This window comes from Styela clava, chromosome 8, assembly GCF_964204865.1.
Source record: "Styela clava chromosome 8, kaStyClav1.hap1.2, whole genome shotgun sequence".
NCBI classification, from domain to species: Eukaryota; Metazoa; Chordata; class Ascidiacea; order Stolidobranchia; family Styelidae; genus Styela; species Styela clava.
In genome coordinates this window covers 23,101,779-23,120,810 of record NC_135257.1, presented here as the reverse complement: position 1 = coordinate 23,120,810, position 19,032 = coordinate 23,101,779, and the positions used below count along the sequence as shown (strand labels likewise).

At 35.0% G+C, this 19,032-nt stretch overlaps 1 long non-coding RNA gene across 2 annotated transcripts; it reads right to left on the bottom strand.

Annotated features, from left to right (window-relative positions):
- Positions 1-8,149: 8,149 nt before the first annotated feature.
- LOC144425778 (uncharacterized) lies at positions 8,150-14,094 on the bottom strand. Of its 2 annotated transcripts, none has more exons than XR_013477652.1 (3): positions 13,070-14,094; positions 12,837-12,905; positions 8,150-8,941 (listed from the first exon to the last, which is right to left on the bottom strand). It is a non-coding gene; the product is annotated as an uncharacterized LOC144425778 (long non-coding RNA). The 2 variants fall into 2 exon arrangements; XR_013477651.1 differs by having other exon boundaries at positions 8,150-8,695; positions 13,070-14,090.
- Between the last annotated feature and the right edge of the window lie 4,938 nt (positions 14,095-19,032).

Here is a 19,032-nt window from a genome sequence, read left to right as displayed (position 1 = left end):
TTGTCCCGTATAATCGATATCAAAATTTTCTAATAAGGCTTCATCGCGTTGCTTTTTTTTTGTTGAAATATATACACATTCGACGGTACTCCCGTTTATATACAGATTCGAATATATATATAAGCATTCACGTCGTGACGTCGTTTCAGATCAAATAAGATAATCGATATCGCGCGACCTTTACTATGCCATAGACACATAGACAATGACATCGCCGAGCTAATATTAGTTTGTCGCAATATTCTATTTTAAAGAAATCACAATGAATTGTAAAACATAACTTTGCAAATACTAAGTAATTTAAAAGCAACAGAAAAGTTACGCTTAATCACATATATTTAAAAAGCAATCGTATTTTGTTTAGGATTACAATATCATATTGCTATCAAGAGTTGGCGGTAAAATTGCCTAAACTATCCGATAACTTATCAATAACTCAAGTTCAGTTATTTGAAAACTAGCTGCGTTTTGCATAATCCAGGCTTAGATGAATCGGTGCTATAGTTTTTGGCGCGATTTTGAAAAAATTAGAAAGAATGTAGAACCCATTGAAAATAGAACTTGCATTTTTAGAAAAGCTATACGCATTTTCTAAAAAGCGTTTATTTTAGAAAAAGAGCGCGGCCGATTTAAAAAAGGCATACTTCATAAAAAAAAAACGTAGCAATTTTTAAAACTCCTTTTCCAGGAATGGCTTAGTGTTTTTGGAGAAGTGCAATATCCTATTCAGATAAGAAGTAGCCATATCAGACGTGGCATTGCGTTTTGATTACGGAATATCCTCAATGATGGATATAGCCCATTCAAACATGACGAACTTTGTTTATTGTACCCATACTTTTTAAAATATTCGCTACACTTTGTTATTACATGAATTTTTCCGAGTGTGGCAATCCTGACATTATTTGTAGTCTACTGCGAACCTATATTTTAGTCTTCTGGTACCCTCAGGTGTCGCTGCGTTTGATAAGTTTCAAAACTGATTATATAGAATTATCAAGACTTCTCAGCGCATAAGGAATAAGTCTAAATAATGCCACTATCAATATACAGTTTCTTTCTTTCAAACTCAGATTCTTACGAACTATTCTGTATAAACCAATTAGTTGTCTTCATATAATCGATATAAAACTATGCTTAAGTCCAGTGCGAACTTTTTATGCTAAAAATTTACTGCATTCGGATATTTATGGAAGCGTGACAGTTTAAGATCTTAATCGGATTAGCGATGTCGCGTCATGTGGTGATATCTGGATAAACAATGACATCGCAGATTTAATTTAGGTTTTTGCAATATTCTATTTTTAAAGAAATCGCAATGAATTTCAAAATATAAGTTTACATATGCTATTGAAATCTACAGTTAAGTTAGGTGAATTCAATAGTAACTAAAAAGTGAACACAATTAGTTTATTACTTTGCAAATTATTTTAAAAGATAAACGTAAAATTACCCAAAGTTTGCAGAAGTTTGTCCGCATTTTTTTTTCATCATTTTTTTCGAGTTCAAACTAACAAAAACCGACAAGACCTTCGCGAATTGTTGGGCAAAGATAGCTCAGGCACGTTCTATAAAATTATTATAAATAGTAACTAATCGGTGTGGATGCTGAATGCACTTGAAATTTATATAATTCCTAACCCTAACACTAACTGAATAATTACTAATTTTCGTATTTTGAAACGTAACGTTGAAATTCACCGATATCAGGGTTAGAAAGCGCGGTATTACTTTAAGACATGACGAACTCACTCTGCAGTATCTGAAACATGGAAATGAGGTTTTTTCTCAAATTTAACATTTTTGCATTGGTGGCGTGGGGCTTTATACAAAAGATCAGTTTTTTGTTGTCATAGTTTGAACATTTATAGAATTTTATTTAACAACGACAAGTCGACAACCTAACTAGCTTTCCCTCACAGTTCAACGCGAGGATAGAACTAGTTTATCGTGTCGCATTCTTGAAACATAATTATCTCCTACAAACCTACACAGGTTGTTCACAAGCGCGATAGAAGGGTGTTTATGAGGCGATGTATCATGGAATTATTTCAATCCGCTTTTTTCACGAATTATTCTTTGAAGATATCTGCTTTCCTATTGTATAATTTACCAATTTCACGTTCCAAGTAAGTTAAATTTCTGAATATCTATATCCTGTCCTATATCCCAACATATTGTCCGATATTGGCGATAGGGTTGGTAACGTGTCATACATATACTGCCAAGAATATGCAAATAGCGCAAACTAAATATACATATAGCGCCAAGTGAATATCCATATACAGTCAATGTTATATACATATACAGCCAATTAATATCCAAATACAGCCATTTTGGTGATGAATTACTGCCAAGTCATATGCATATATAGCCAAATCAATAATAAATAAAACAATCAAAATAGGATAGATTTACCTATTTATACCGGAAGAGAAGAAAGCCGATAAGACGGCTTAACCATATGGCGAACCACGGCCGCTTGTCCGGTTACCATTTCATGTCGGGTATGGGATTAGCTAGTTATTTTTTTTTCGGAAGCATGGACTTGATTGATGGTGGAGGAATCTGTAACCGACAAGCGGTTACTTGAACCAACCAACAGCAGCAAGGAGGCCAGAAATTCTTTCGCACATAACCCTCCCCGCATGGGATTCGATACTGCGAACCCACGCAGATTAATCAGACCTGCGGTGGCGAGCGTATTCCTAACGCTTAGTACGATGAGTCACACCGCGTAAACTGCCAGTGTTAATATCAAAATATATACCCCACAACAGCTGGTTATTGATTACACAAGAAATGTGCTGGGTGAAAATCGCTCTTCAGTGAACTATTCTTTGGCTAATGGCAATAAACTGTTCACCAACTAATCGAATTAACGCTTGGTGGAAAATAAAAAATAAAAAACCGCCAATGTGCGTAGTTCTTGAGAAATATCCGATATGCACCAACTCGGTTCTTCAGAAACATCCAATAAGCGCCAAATCTATGATGTCACAATACCCCACACGACAGCTTATCGTTGAAAACACAAGAAATATGCTTCATAAAAATCTAATTTTAGAAAAATATTATTTGGCTATTGGCAATAAACTGTCCACAAAATAATCAAATAAACGTATGGTAGGAAATATAAACATAAAACTGCCAGTGCGCTAGTTCTTGAGAAATATTCAATAGGCGCCAAGTCAGTTCTTGAGAAATATCCAATAGGCGCTAACTTAGTTCTTCAGAAATATCCAATAGGCGCCAACTCAGCTCTTCAAAAATATCCAATAAACCCCAACTTAGTTCCTAATAAAGCGATGTATAATTTTAAAATGCGCACGGCCTCAGTCATAAGCTCAGAGAACAATTTAGGAAGGATCCGCTACCACTGCTCTAACGTGGTAATGCGTAGAAATACAGAATATTTGGCCACTGTCAAATTTTTCGATGATGTCAAAGTTCAATGTCGTACTATATTGTAATTTAAAAGTATATTTCATTGTGTTTCGCTTTCCAGATTGATAGAATAACTCTACTTTCTCTGTGTCCTTCTTACAAAACTATTTAACTGGTATTTAATCTCGGTGCATAATATAGCACTTTATTTAAATAGTAAATTCGTAAAAAAGTTATTCTTCATCACGCTGTAATCAATCTATCAACCAGTTGCCCCATACAATCGATATCAAAATTTCCTAATTAGGCTTCATCGCGTTCTTTCGAAAAATATACACATTCGACGGTACTACCGTATATAATATATTATATATATAATACTATGTCATGACATAGACAATGACATCGCAGACTTCAAAGTTCAATGTCGTACTATATTGTAATATAAAAGTATATACGACGGTACTACCGTATATATACACATTCGAATATATATATAAGCATTCACATTGTGGTTTGTCTTGACGTTGTTTCAGATCAATCAGATAATCGATATTGCGCGACCTTTACTATGTCATGACATAGACAATGACATCGCAGACTTCAAAGTTCAATGTCGTACTATATTGTAATATAAAAGTATATACGACGGTACTACCGTATATATACACATTCGAATATATAAGCATTCACGTTGTGGTTTGTCTTGACGTCGTTTCAGATCTATCAGATAATCGATATTGCGCGACCTTTACTATGTCATGACTTAGACAATGACATCGCAGACATAATATTAGTTTGTCGCGATATTCTATTTTGATAAAATCGCAATGAATTGCAAATAGATATCTTTGCAAATACTACATAGTTTAAAAGAATTGGAAAATTTACGCTTAATTACATGTAATTAATAAAAAGCAATCGTATTTTGTTTAGGTTTACAATATTAAATTGCTATTGAAAGTCAGCTGTAAAATTGCCCAAACTATCCGATACTTTATCAACAACTCAAGTTCAGTCATTTGAAGAATTGAACGATATCAAAAGCGCATAATAACTAATTCAAAATAATGCCAGTATCACATACAGTTTCCTTTCAAACACAGATTCTTGCGAACTATTCCAAAAACCAGTCAGTTGTCTGCATGTAGTCGATATTAAACTATACTGATGATATAGTGTCTATGGCGTTGCTTTTATGCTTCAAAATTTACCGCATCCCGATATATATAAAAGCATAGGCTCGTTACGTCGTGACAGTTTCAGATCTTAATCGAATTAGCGCTGTGGCGCGATCGGATAGACAATGACATCGCAGAATTAAATATATATTATTCTATTTTTAGAAAAATCGCAATAAATTTTAAAATATAAGTTGACATATGCTATTAAAATCGACAGTAAAGTTGGGTGAATCCAATAGTAATTGAGTAATTAAAAAATGAACACAATTAGTTTATGACTTTGCAAATTCTTTTAAAAGATAAGCGTAAAATTACACAAAGTTTGCGATAGTTTGTCAACAAATTTTTTTATCATTTCTCCGGAGTTCAAAACTGACAAAACGTTCGCGAATTATTGGGACGACCCATAGGGACAATAACGTCTCAAGAACGTTCCTTTGTGATTATTACTGCACCCATCTATAACACGCTCAATATACAAACAGATAAATTATTCCAAATTTAACACGAATTATAAAAACATAAATCTTCTGTTTGACAATCTTAAAGCACTTGTACAAATTATTATTTTCTAACTAAAGCACTGGCTATAACGTGCAAGGAAGTGCAATGGTATAATTTAAAACAAATATGCATGGAAAAAGGCTTGAAATCCAAAACCATTGGATGTATCATAGTAGTTTTTGCTTGAGAGTCAACTGAAAGGACCCATACCCACATTAAAAGTGGAAAGAGTAATAAAAGAAGAGTTGCAAGTTTGCCTAAAGCAAGGTGCCGAGCCCTCAAAATAAAGTGGAAAGAGTACTTATTGATAGAAGAGTTGCAAGCTTGCTCAATGCAAGATTCCATAAAGCAATACCAATGAAAAATATAAAGTAATTTTAAATGTTATTCCCGTATTGGAAATGTCAGTAGAGAACGGTTGACATAGGACTTAAAAGCATTCAACACTGTCAGGGAAACTCCTAGTCTATCTTATGATTAGTGAGAACCAACAGATGGCCAATCATAATCCAATGATATTAAATTTCTGCTCAATAAAATAAATTATCTACGGAAAGTTTAAAAAAAAAATCAATTAAAGATGAAATATTATTCATGTGGAATCTCGTCCTGAGACTTAAACGGCTGAAATAAAAAATACAGGGTTAAAATCAACTTCAAATCAACGGTTAAGGCATTTTGCTTCGTATCGCAGGTTCAAATGCTTGGCAGTAAGTATATGATAAGGCTGCAGTCGGGAATTACAAAATTTCGTGCCGGTTAGTGAAGACATTTTGACTGGACCGTATACATTTTTAACTTGGGGTTTATTAAACTGACCCACTTATTCACCAACTTTTTGTTCCCATACGTAACCTTAACTGTTAGCCAGTCTGTAATAAATCAGGGTGTATTAAATTGGGCTGTACTGGTAAGTTCTTCAATGTCAAGCGGTTGGAGATAACACACTCAGGCTGTATTAGGATATGTCCGTTTCATAAGCAGTAGTCTTTGGGAACCAGATTTCTATGTCCTGAGTGAGGTTGTGGTCAATGAAATTGAACTTTGACCTGTGAAGCTCTTTAACAATAAGTCTCACATTCATGTCATTTGCCATTTATCTGTCTTTTGCAAGTTGTGACGCGAGTCTGCTATGCTTTTTAGGATTTCGCATTGCTTTCTAAGAAAAAGAAGATATGAACACTAATATTTACTGTGCACTACATACAAAGCTGTGAGAAAGTAAATCTTCTAGCCATAGATGGGCAAATTTCAATAAATGACTACCCCTAAAATTGTGAAAATATTTCTAAATCTCCTAAATATTCCTAATTGTTTTGCGTGTCCGATAAAAAGGAAAAATCGGATCAATATATTATGAAGAATGATTTCAAATATCTTGACTGATTCAACTTTGTTAATTTCGTTTTAACACATCAACAGTCATTTTCACATCTTCTATCGGTAATTTTATTACTTTTAGTTGAGGGCTCGACACCTTGCTTAGAGCAAACTTGCAACTCTGTTATCCGTACTATTTCTACCTGTTGTTGTGAGCTCAGGATTTCATCTCTTTCTAACTTTCAAAAAATATTTCATCAAACTTTCATCTCTTCTAATAATAATCTTTACACTTTTAGATAACTACTCGGGTTCTTGCTTCAAGCATACTGGCCAATCTACTTTTAGTATTCTTTTTGATTTTAGCTGAGGGCTCGTGATCTTGCTTTGAGCAAACTTCTAACTCTTCAATCAGTACTCTTTCCACTTCTAGTCGAGGAATCAGGATCTTGCTTTAAGCAAACTGGCAACTCTTCTATCAGTATTCTTTTTGATTTTAGCTGAGGGCTCAAAATTTTTGCTTTATGCAAACTGGCAACTCCTTTTTTAATATTCTTTACACTTATTTGTTGAAGGCTCGGGACCTTGCTTTAATAATTTTTACACTTTTTATCGAGAGCTCAGGGTTTTGCTTTTAGCAAACTTGTAACTTTTCTATCAGTAAGATTTGCACTGAGTTGAGGTCTCAAGACCTTGCTTTGAGAAATCTTGTAACCTTCCATTAGTACTTATTCTACTTTTAGTCAAGGGTATGGCAAGAATACGTACACACTCATTGCAAATTATATAAACGCTATTGTCTTTGAATCCGCTTTTTTATCTTCCAATCTAACTCTTCTTTTGTTGGAGTTTGTTGACCTTCATGCTTCAATTTTTCGAATCGTGATAGGGGTCGTGGGAGTGGCGGGCAGGATAACGGTTCAAGAACGACAGTTGTTTCCCCCAACTTTAACCGATGTAACACATGTTGGAACTTTTGCCGCAGCAATTGGGAAATAAGAATCGGACGGGGGCTTCCAATGCAGTATAACTAGATAATAGTCTGGTATTCATTTACGTTTAATTTTTGATAGTCGCAGTAGCCTTTGGATCTTCAGTGATCACCCGGAATTTTGCTCAGAGTCTCATTTACTTTTGAGTGCATGTACGACGCCACCATAATCCTATGTTATTTCAGTAACTTTTCGCGTTTCAAAGGTCACCCATAACTTCTCTAAGAGGATGGGTCTTTTTTACCTCTGAATAAGTTCAACAAGACATTTCTGTATAGTTTCAGAACTTCTAGTTCATAGAACTTCTTGTCGCCTGAAACTTTGCTCAAAGAAGACTTTTTTTCACTCATGTGTGAGTACATGAAATACACCGCAATAATACCAAATTTCTAATGCTCTTACTGCAATGTACTTCTCTGTTAATTGGTTGATACATTTCCGTCGCATTATCGAATCAGGGAAGTGTTAGGATGCGATGCCAAAAAAACCTTGAACAAATTTAGCATTGCTCAAAGTCAATAAACGCCATACAATTTCATAGAATGAGTCGGTAAATCTTTTTATTTTTCTACCTATTCAGGTAATTTCAAGCTTTGCGTTCCTTCGAGATAAATTATTGTAAATTTAACGAACCTAATCCGTACTCAAACTGATCCCGATGAGAAACAGCATTATGAAAAACAATAGATTTTACACAGAAACTAAATTTATTGCTTGTTTATTAGGCAAATTTGTAACATCACTATATTCATATTCCTAAACGTAAGTAAATCAAATTTAAATGTCTAAACCTTGCCAAATAAATATCAAACAAAAGCTTAATTTATTAATAGGTAATTAGTTCTTTAAATTTCTTGTTTAACTAAAATCCAATTTTTTAACGAAAGTGTTTGCAGAACTGAAAAATTCAAATCGAAAAATTGAAAATTTCTCCATCAAACGAAATTTAGTTTAACTAATTATGCTAATTTAAATTAATAATTGATATTTACTGTTATATACTGTATTTACTACAAATACCAAACGTTTAAATTTTAAATCAGGATTCAATGATTTATGTTTCATTGATGATGGATCCAGAGTGAAAAAATACAATCAAGCAGACATTTAATTAGATCATTAGATCTCACAAATAACTCCGTTACGCTCCCATGTAGGAGCAGCATTCGCCATCACTTGATCATGATAATTCGGTTTAGAATTAACATCGAGATAAACATTTGTACGATCTTTAAAATCAATTCCCGTGAATGGAATACCATCCCGACTCCATTTAATGAATGAATCTGCAGGTGTGACGTCACCAGTCTTAAAAGAAAATAATTGGATGACATATATCACGGGATTATGCTGATCGCCCATTTAATTTCATAAATTACCTAAAATCGCATTACAAAACGCATAATAACGATGTGTCATAAATTAGTGATATGCATTGCCCATAGTCTTGTCCATGGGACATATTTTATGTCCAATTCCATCTCATAGCAGTTAATGCTTGTTCCATCACATCACATGGGACATTTTTCGTGGGAATCACATTTATTTGTGTCGCTGTTCCACCATGAATTAAATAATTGATACAATTATTGCAAAAAAGGGAGAAGACAACATTTGAAAGGTAAAAAGCACAAAGACTAAGGTTATCCATGACGTAATCAAGGTATGACACGACAAATGTCTCAAATACTTGTGTGCTGTCTCCCATTCCATTCGCACAGTCAAGCCTGTGCATTACCACTAGCCTAAACCAGCGGTTCCCAAACTATGTTTCGCGACCCACTGGTGGGTCGCAAGAGGGATCTCAGAGGGTCGTGAAAATATGTAGAAAGCTTTGATCAATTATACTGGTTATTAGGATTGGTGGCAAAGCAAATTTAAAAGCGAATTTCGAAATAAACTGCAACTTTTCAATTTTTTACATCTAAAACTATCTGAAATTGAAATAAATGTCAAGTCTATTATGGAAAATAGCAAGAAACAAGCTCATCTCTCTGACTAGCTTCACTGAAAATTTAATTTGAGAAAATAAATTTGTTTTCTCCATCGATGTTTAATTAATTTATTGACGTTAAATAGTCGTAAGCTGTGGTAAAAAATAGTGGGTTCAAACTCTAAAAAGTTTGGGAACCACTGGCCTAAACTATTGACTCACAAAGCTTAACCCGGTCAAAATGCGATATATTATTGTCGACCCATGCTTGATCAAATGTGAACGCAAGTATTTCTAGTCTCTCACGTGTTATCATGTTAAACTTCATATTCATGCGCTTGGTAAATATTTGTCCGAATATATTAAACTGCACAATTACTATATTACTAAACTTTAAGCAGTTCAGAGCAAGAGTCTTCTGATTAGTAGGTTGTTAAAAACGACTATAAATAATCTCCAATGTACGACGAAGCAGCAAGATAAAGCGAGTGTAAAAATAATGCCAACTTCATAAAGAAACAAGATCAATCATTTTGAGTCAATAGTGTAGGCTAGTGGGCTAGTGGTAATGCACAGGCTTGACTATGCGAATGGAATGAGAGACAGCACATAAGTATTTTCCATGAGACATTTGTCGTGTCATACCTTGATTACGTCATGGATAACCTAAGTCTTTATGCTTTTTACCTTTCAAATGTTTTCACTCCTCCTTTTCTTCAATAATTGTATCCATTAATTAATTCATGGTGGAAGAGCGACACAAATAAATGTGATTCCCATGAAAAACGTTCCATGTGATGGGATGGAACAAGCATTAATTGCTACGAGATGGAATTGGACATCAAATATGTCCCATGGACAAGCCTGTTGGCAATGCATATCACTAATATATGACACCTCGTTATTTTGCGTTCTGTTGTTGCTCATGTGCCAATTAAAAGCTTAATTACAACGCTGGGTTTGCCCCAAGTTGTGAACTTGAGGTGGAATTAATATGGGTAACAATTTCAAATAACGATGGACATTATGGCCAAGACAATCAAAAACTTTGCAAAAAAACTTCTGAGTAAATTTATCCGGAGTCAGAAACAGATAAAAAAGGGTATTCAATATATCGCCTGAACAGATGTAGATAATGAACTAACCCAATTTGTCTCAAACATCTTTGACTAACACTTTGCCCATCTCGTATTTTATATTCCTACATATGAGAATAATTGGAATAACTTTATGATACTAACCATTGGATCAAAGTTGATCCTCATATATATATGAACCCACGTCTGTTTCGTTGGAATATTCTTTCTCAAGTAATTCATAATCTCATTGTAAGATTCTTCATTTCAAATCAAACCAACTTCTCCATTACGTTTCTTACAGATATCAACTGCTTTGTCATAGTTGACATTCTGCTTATGATATATCACAGCGAAATAACAGATATTTTCAATCTTCAATTTGCAGTTTTCTGAAATAAAATACCTGTACATGTGAAAATTTATCGAGTAATAAATATTGATCATACCTTGTTTTGAAAAGGGTGCACCTTCAAAGAGTACTTCAATATCCCAAATCAAACTAACAGGCTTGAGAAAATGTAATGAAGCCAATAAAACAATGAGCAATGTTTTTTTTTGGTTTTTATTATGCAGAAGAAAATCCAATAACATTTATAACTTGCTGACATTACTCGGCTTCGGCTCCATCGAATGTAGGGATATCGTTTTGTTTAATATTCGCTTTAATTCGAATGATACATCAACTATTCACAAATTACAACTTGGATTGGATAAATTATTCACCTGGAGGAGGAGTTAGTTTCAATGTTCCTCGAGTCTTTGTTGTTGGTCTGTTAATCTGCCCGGAACTATTTGGAAGCTTCTGAGGCTTCTCCATAATAGCAAGTCTTTGTTCAATCCTGGATATCGCTAAATTATCATATAACAATTATTATTAGACACCTCCTCCATATATCTACCACTTTCCAAAACAACAACGCTTTTATGCGAGTTTCAATCGTTACAAATCTCTAGCGTTTTTAATTGTTCATTGGTAGAAAAGAAAAATTAGTGGCATATTTGCTATTTTTAACAAGCTCTGATAGTTCTACGATAGTTCTGATATTCCTTCGGAAAAATGATGTTCTGTTGAAATGTTTTCTGTTTTTTTTTTCATTCATATTACAGCCAAGGCAGGCATTTTCGTGTGATGTGTTTCGTTGCAGTAATTTAAAAAAATATCATTTGTTTACTTAAATAGTTTGGGAGAATGTTTTCGCTGCATAAACTGTCTGCCAACTTTGCAAAAAAATATTTCGTAAGAAATTTTACTTTGTAAAAAATGCCCCCTGTTTCATACGTTACAATAATTTACTTCTGACAAACACAAAATCCCCAGGTCCTACAGATTGTTGAAAAATGTTACAAATAGAATTCTTATCATGTTTACGGGATACGTATACGATTTCTGAGATGTCCCATTTTCCCTGAAATATATCCCAGTAAATGTACTGACACTGCACTAAAATATTTCCCAGCAAACTACAATGTCAATAACGAAAATTATTCGACATATTTTACCTTTCTCTATCTTTTCGTTGATATCTCTCAACTCCTCATTCATTTCTTGTACTTTAATCAAATCTAATGAAAGAATAACATTTAAAATAACATTCAGCTGCTCAGTATGAAATATTATATTAAGGATTTCAAAGCAGCAGTTAAAATAGCCATGCTTGTCATAGCAGTTACCAGAGTCCAGAAAATATGTAAAACATCTCTATAAGCTAGAACAACAGTATTCAGGCCCTTTTGATGGTTCTCACCTCTCTTCATCTTATTGTTTTCTTCTACCAACTTTTCATTCATTTCTTGAATTTCAACCAAGTCTAAAAATATGAATATCCAGTAGATCAAGACACACATTCGTTGCAATATTGAAAATATGATTGGGACATAACAATAGAAGATTTCTGTCGTTTTGCTAAAACTGTATTATTGCCAAAAACCTTCCGGCACTGAAAATATGAAAAAGATTAAGAATAACTTAGAGCGTTGAAAACTCGAGTATGATTTAATGTTGATAGCGATGGTTAGCACTTGACTTGACGGAATTGCAAATCATTTCCCTTAGTTTAGCAATTACAGTATAACAAGCATCACGCTGTTGCAATAATCTTTCCTTCCTTCCACCAAACTTCTTCAATTCTCTGATCTTATCAGACTGTTTCGTAGTTTCCCTCAATAGATCGTTTATTTCAAATCTAACAATGAAAGCTACAAGGAGATTCTTATGAATTAATATCGCTTAAGGTCTTTAGTTCACTTTCTTACATTTTTTGGAGCTTTCACTCATTTGTTTCGAAGGATGATTTTTTGTTAAACAGTTGGCTGTATGTTCGAGTACTTAGGGTTGAAATAAAAACTTAAAATAAACAGAACAGAAATCACAAAGTGTGGGAAAATTTGCATTTTACTGTAATAAGAAACTATCGGCACTGAGCAAAAATTTCTTTACCGAAACTCTCCATTTTTTCATCAAACCTGTTTTCCAATTTTTTCAATCCTATTCTGATATTTGTGATATCTGAATAAAAGTTTTTTTTTTTAGATTCGATTGCATCATGCAAAATATCGAAAAACCTTATTTCTTGGTAGATAATAACGCAAAACTCAGCCAAATTAAAACAATAGTTTGTTAATTACACAACTTAAATACACTTACACAAGAAGATAAAGAAAAAATTTTACCCAAATTTCTGGATGCCAAATCAAGACAGCTAAGGACAGTACTATTGGACTTGCATGAGATCGGATATTCTTTGGTATGTTTATCAATGTCAAAAGTTAGTCTGCCCGAATCACGATGTGCAATCTGACAACCAGGCTTGGGTGAACAGTGAAACTCGGTTCATCTTGACACCAGCATGAAGCGATGACCTAGATTAATATGAAAACTATTGAGATTTTCATTTCGTGGTTTCAGTGTAGAAAAGTAAAAACTAAATTAAAAAAAATTTAAGTTGAAATTAAAAAGTTCATTCCGTTATGTCAATCTAAAATTAAAAATTCAAAAGCATTTTCCAAGGAATCATGGTTTTTCCAAACGGACACAGAGCATGTTTGATCTGCTTTGAAAACCCGTACATTAGACAACGCTATCTGTAGCCGAGATAGTAACAATAAAAAATGAGCGTAGAATTTATAGCATAGGAAAAGTTAATTTGGAAGCGACATTGCAAATTCATAAAAGATATGACCGTTTTGTAAAGCGTAGTCGATTTAAGATAAAGGCATATGCTTTTAAAATGGGGCGTAAAAAATTTTAAAAATGATCATTTCAGAATCAGCTCAAGCCTTTTGAAAATAGCATAGGTTATCCACACGTGGCCTTATTAGAAGGTGTATAACATTTTTAGAGCGACATATGCTAAAGTAGCGGTGATCTTCTATAAAGACGGAGTGGCTTTGTTTAACTGTCTATGAAGCATATTGATAATTATTTGCTACTCTCCTTGCTTATATCGCACTAATGATCAGAATATTTGTGTTATTATATTGATGTTGGCCATAATCTATCAACACATATTGCAGTCTCCTGGAAGTCTTGACAACATACAGAAGAAGTCGCTCCTTCGTCCATAGCTGCGAGGGGAATCGTAAGAAAACGTTTCGGACAAGGTAAAAAGCGGACGCTCCTTAGGTGTGCGATGGAAGAACATAGGTTGTTGCGCCGTACGAATGGCGGAAATTGTCCAGCGCGCTACTCCCGAAGTCTTTTGACCGTTGAGTTGTTTAAAACTTTAAATAACACATCATAAAACAGTCACTTCTAACGGAAGTCGAGTTTTATTAATTTTGGGTCTGTGATCACTCAACCGTGGTGACAATTTTTTTTGAAAAACTTGACCTCAATTACCTTGTATCACCCAAATATGACATCTCTACCTGTTATCGTTTTCGAGGTATAATATAAAATCATCGTACTAGGGGTTAAAGAAAAAAAACTCGGTTTAAAAATTATTCAAACGATATTTCAAGTCATACTCATCTTTTCAGATTCCTAACAAAACCTCTAAGAGGCATACAATAAGCCAAAGTCACTGGAGCGTGACTGGAGAGTATGGGGAAAAAATTCCACCTGGAAGTGATTCGAATAATTTTTCCAGCCGAGCCCATGTCTTTAGATTTCTGCTGGGATCTCTCTGAGGCCATAAATAAGCTAGAATCGCTGGAGCGTGACTGGGAAGTGAGGGGGAAAAAAATCTTGAAAGAAGCATTTAACTAATTTTTCCAACTATTCTTATCTAATTTGTTTCTTGATAGCTTCAATCTGAGGTGCGCAACGTTCCGATGTCACTTGAGCGTTAAGGGTAGGGGGAATTACCAAGTTGATGACGGTGAAATATTCGATTAATTATTCTCTTCAACAATCGAACATCGCTTTGCCAGAAATCCCATTCCAAGTGCTCAGAATCGTCCGAAATCAATTGCCCCAAGTGGGCGTGGCTTTCCACGTGTTTTCCACTACTTAGGGGGCGGAGACTTCACTCCCACCGCCAATACTACTTGAAAAAATTCCCAATATTCGGGCAAACGCTTTCCCGCCCCGGAAATCGAGATAAACGGCCTTTAAAAGCCCGATTTACTGAAAGCCCGTGTTGGCCCACTTCCTATGGCCGATCATATGGACACGATCCCCGACCTACATGCCAAGTTTCGTCCGGATCGGCCCGACAGTTTCCTAGGAAACCTTCGTTTCACGCAGAAACCCTAAATATAGTTAGGCTACGTACTACGTTTCTTGGCCTACGCGCAACGATTTCTAGCACTGATTGGGCTTTCGCACTAAAGTGCTCTCGGTTACCCAACTATCATATGCTTTTGCGTTTGATAATATCTGGTTTTAAAACTAATCAATTCAAGTCAACAATATCGAGACTTCTCATCACAAACGGAATGTTTTCAAATATTACCAGCATCATAGGAGGTTCCATTTTTTCGAACTCTAAAAATCTTGCGAACTATTCTATCAACCAGTCGCCTTCATATAGTCGATATAAAACTATACTGATGTATTTCCATTGCGTTGCTTTTATGCTTGAAAATTTACCGCATTCGGATATTTATGGAAGCAGACGCTTCCTGACTACACTCGACTACACTGTGTCTTGATACCCCTCTCGTCCGTATATTTTTTGCAAATGTTTCGGGGTTTTCTTCATTTTTTTCCGTTTCGCCGAATCGCTCTGACCTCCTTCGCCAGATATGTAGCCGCCGTCTCCCAGCTTGTGCACCAACACGTTGGAACTTCCAATCACGCGTGGTGCAGGGCGTGTCCGAAATTAGGTCTGAGCTCATTGAGTGTTTCAATGGCATTCAGAGTTCTCCGGTTTGGGACGAACGCTCTGTGAGGGAGGCGGCAGGTCTAAAGCGTCTGCTAGCTAGAAGATGGTGACTGTCACGAACCGCGATCCGCCATTGACCAAGAAGGCGAGTTCTTCCGTTTTAATGAGGAAGTTGATCAATGTAAGAGGTTTGAGTTATACTGATGGGTAGGCGATACCAGTATATTACCAAACTATGTGATAGCTATATAATGTCAGAAAGTTAAGATGACTTATAGGCCTATATGTAAATGCTCCAATAATGGATTTAAATTGTTCATTAACAAGTTGTCAGAAATCTTTTCAAACTTCTAGCATGATTGTCAAAAATCTCAATTAGAGCATGTTACAATTATGGTATAAGAAATCTGTAAAAGTTGCAGTTATTGCGGGAGATACCATATTATGAAAGCATCACATGGAACACAGACGTGATATCAATAGTCTACTGTAACAATTTGCCGATAGCAGACATTCAGACAGGGTGGCCCTTCCTATTTGAGAGTGGGTTTCTAGACGAACATTTCACCTACAAGGCAGGGCAGAATGAGTTTCTCAATAACCTCGACAAAAAATCGATCAATGTCTGCAGGTAAGTGTTACCAATAATGCATTTCTACGTAGTAGATTACAGAGAGAAGTGCTTTTACCATATGTGGTCATAATAAACAAAAAAATCAAGTGGCACACTCACAAAGCATATAACTTCGATATTATGTTTCCTAAATCTCTAATATTACCATTAATTCCTTGCCAATTGTGCTAGAATCGGCCAAATTTGAGCAATGATGAATAAGACCTGTTTTTAAATATATCTTTCACGTGCTCGTCCGCAAGTAGTATTGTGATTTATCATGTTATACACTCGAGACTCATTTTTTGCTGTTCACACTGCGGTTTTCCTGTTCTTAGGCAAAACGATCCACCTATCTTGATGTGTGTCAATAGCACTGCGTTGTAAGTCTCTCCAAATTTGTAGACTTTGGGTTTGAGCTAAGTACACTTTCCTTTTTTACAGGGGGTTCTCTGACATTCTAATATTCTTACTATATGTCTATTGAGAGGATAATATTGGCAACAGTGGAGGATTTTTTAATGGAATAACGTATTTATTCATGGCATATTTTTGCCTTTGGTGTACCCAAAGAGGACTGCTTCTATTCTTGAGTTCATTCGAAGGTAGGTTGAAACAACCTCTATTGAGCATTTTATGACAACTTAATGGTAGTGAGTAAATATATTTTTTTGCATACAACTACCCAGATTCTAACTTGACTGCTGTGCATGATTATTAGTTGTGCCGAATAGCAAGCATTATACTAGAACTTTATATGGAGTTCAAAAACAGACGAGATGTGCGTGTTTCTCTGACTTTGTATTTGACATAATGGGGTTGTCAACACCTGCCTGAATATTGGCTGGCACTTGCTAATTGTGCATATATGTTTGCTTCGGATTTATGACCTGTTTCCTTTTCAGATATTTCAGTAAGCAGACAGTAAAACTGAAGAAAAGGAAATTCGACATGAGATCAACTCGAAGGTTCGGAGGTTGCTGAAGAAAATAGCAACCTCTAAAATATGCGAACTCACTATATATAATTTCGAATACACTGTGTAACGAAAAAACTCACAGTTTTTTTTTTAATCCAGTTTCCCTGTTGTCTTCCTTTTTATATAGTTTCCGTGTTTTTTTTTAAAGTTTGATTTTGTGAAGATGGGGGATTTCCCTAAAATCGTTTTATTTTTTGTAGAAAATTGTATGAAAACTTTCATTGTAATAGTCTGGTGCGATTTCTCTCTAGGGTTTTGATATTTTATAGTTATATTCCTTGTATTCTATGTAAGACATCTAGAATTGAAAAAACTCAAAATCGATCAAACAAGTTGTATTTTTCTAGATTTTCAACTATTGTCCAAGTAGATTTTACGAGTGAGTCCTCATATCCATTCGCCTATTCTTTGCTCATAGTACTGTCATTGGTTAAAGACGTTTACGTGTTCAATATGCATATTGAATTTGTGAACGTCCATTATCAATGGCGGTACAATGAGCGAGAGATGGGTGACTATGTATATCAGTACCTAAATTGACCTGTTGGAAATCTAGAGAAGAAAACATCTTTTTCTGAATAATTTTCAGTCTTTTTGCTTGCCAAAAAGTTATTCAACATATTTCGGTATTCAATTATTCAAGACTTTTTTTTACTTAGAATGCAAGGGAATACCGCACTGGAGAATCAAAACACTAGAAATTCGCTCCAGATTATATTAAAATGAAAATATTTTTGGCTGTTTTTTGTTAAAATTCCCCACGAAAACCTGATTTTGGGAAATCCACTAATTTTCAAATCAAACTCGATTAATATATTGTACTGTTCTTCAGATTTCAACCGTAACCATTTGGAAGCCGAAAAATATATATTTTTTGGGGGGTGGGGGTCAAATATTAGGATTGCTAGCTTGGGTTCATTTGGAAATTGTCTTAAGATTTGGCGCATGCTGAGAAACTTGTTATTTCGATGACATATAGTAATGGAAAATATGCTTAAAAATCACTTTAAAACATATTGAAAGTTTTGGGGTCGTTAACCACGCCCCCTGTCTGTGCCTGTGATTTTTATGTTTAATTTTTTGATGATTTGTTTTTGGGAATAAACTTCTCTAAGTTTGTTTTAGTTGATCTGTCATAAGATTGGGTGTTACTTAGAGCAGGCATGTCCAACCTTTTTAGTGTCGCGGGCCACTTTCACATGGGGAAATTCATTGCGGGCCGCAAACGTTTTTACCAAACTTGAATAACAACCCAATTCCGATGTACGTTAGAATTTGAGCGTCGCTGAATCAATTGCCTGGATTGCACAACACTTTTGCGGATTTCTGAACACAAGAAGTACACCAAGACCATGAAATTCAACTCAACTTTTATGCAAAATGCACATACATAGGCGTAAAAAATGAAGGGGAAAAAAAGTCACCAATTTTTCTAGTGCAAAACTTGCTTTCGATTGTCATTGCTCAACTGTTTAATATCAACGGGTAGTTTTGATACCGCACAATGTAACTAACTGGCTTGTCAAATTTTTGCTCGTCAGCTAATTCCTATGCTTTGACTTCATAATTTTCAAATTATTAGACATCTTTACGGCCTATTAGGCATACATCGTTGTCTTACAGCTCTTCCCAATCCTTTTGATATTCCCGATTTTCATCCTCAAGCTTCATCTTTTTTGTTCCAGATATACCCGTGGATTTGTTCTTTGTGGTTCAACAATCATCAATAAAACAAGTACCGGTATGTGATTTCAGAATGGATAGCAAACTCATT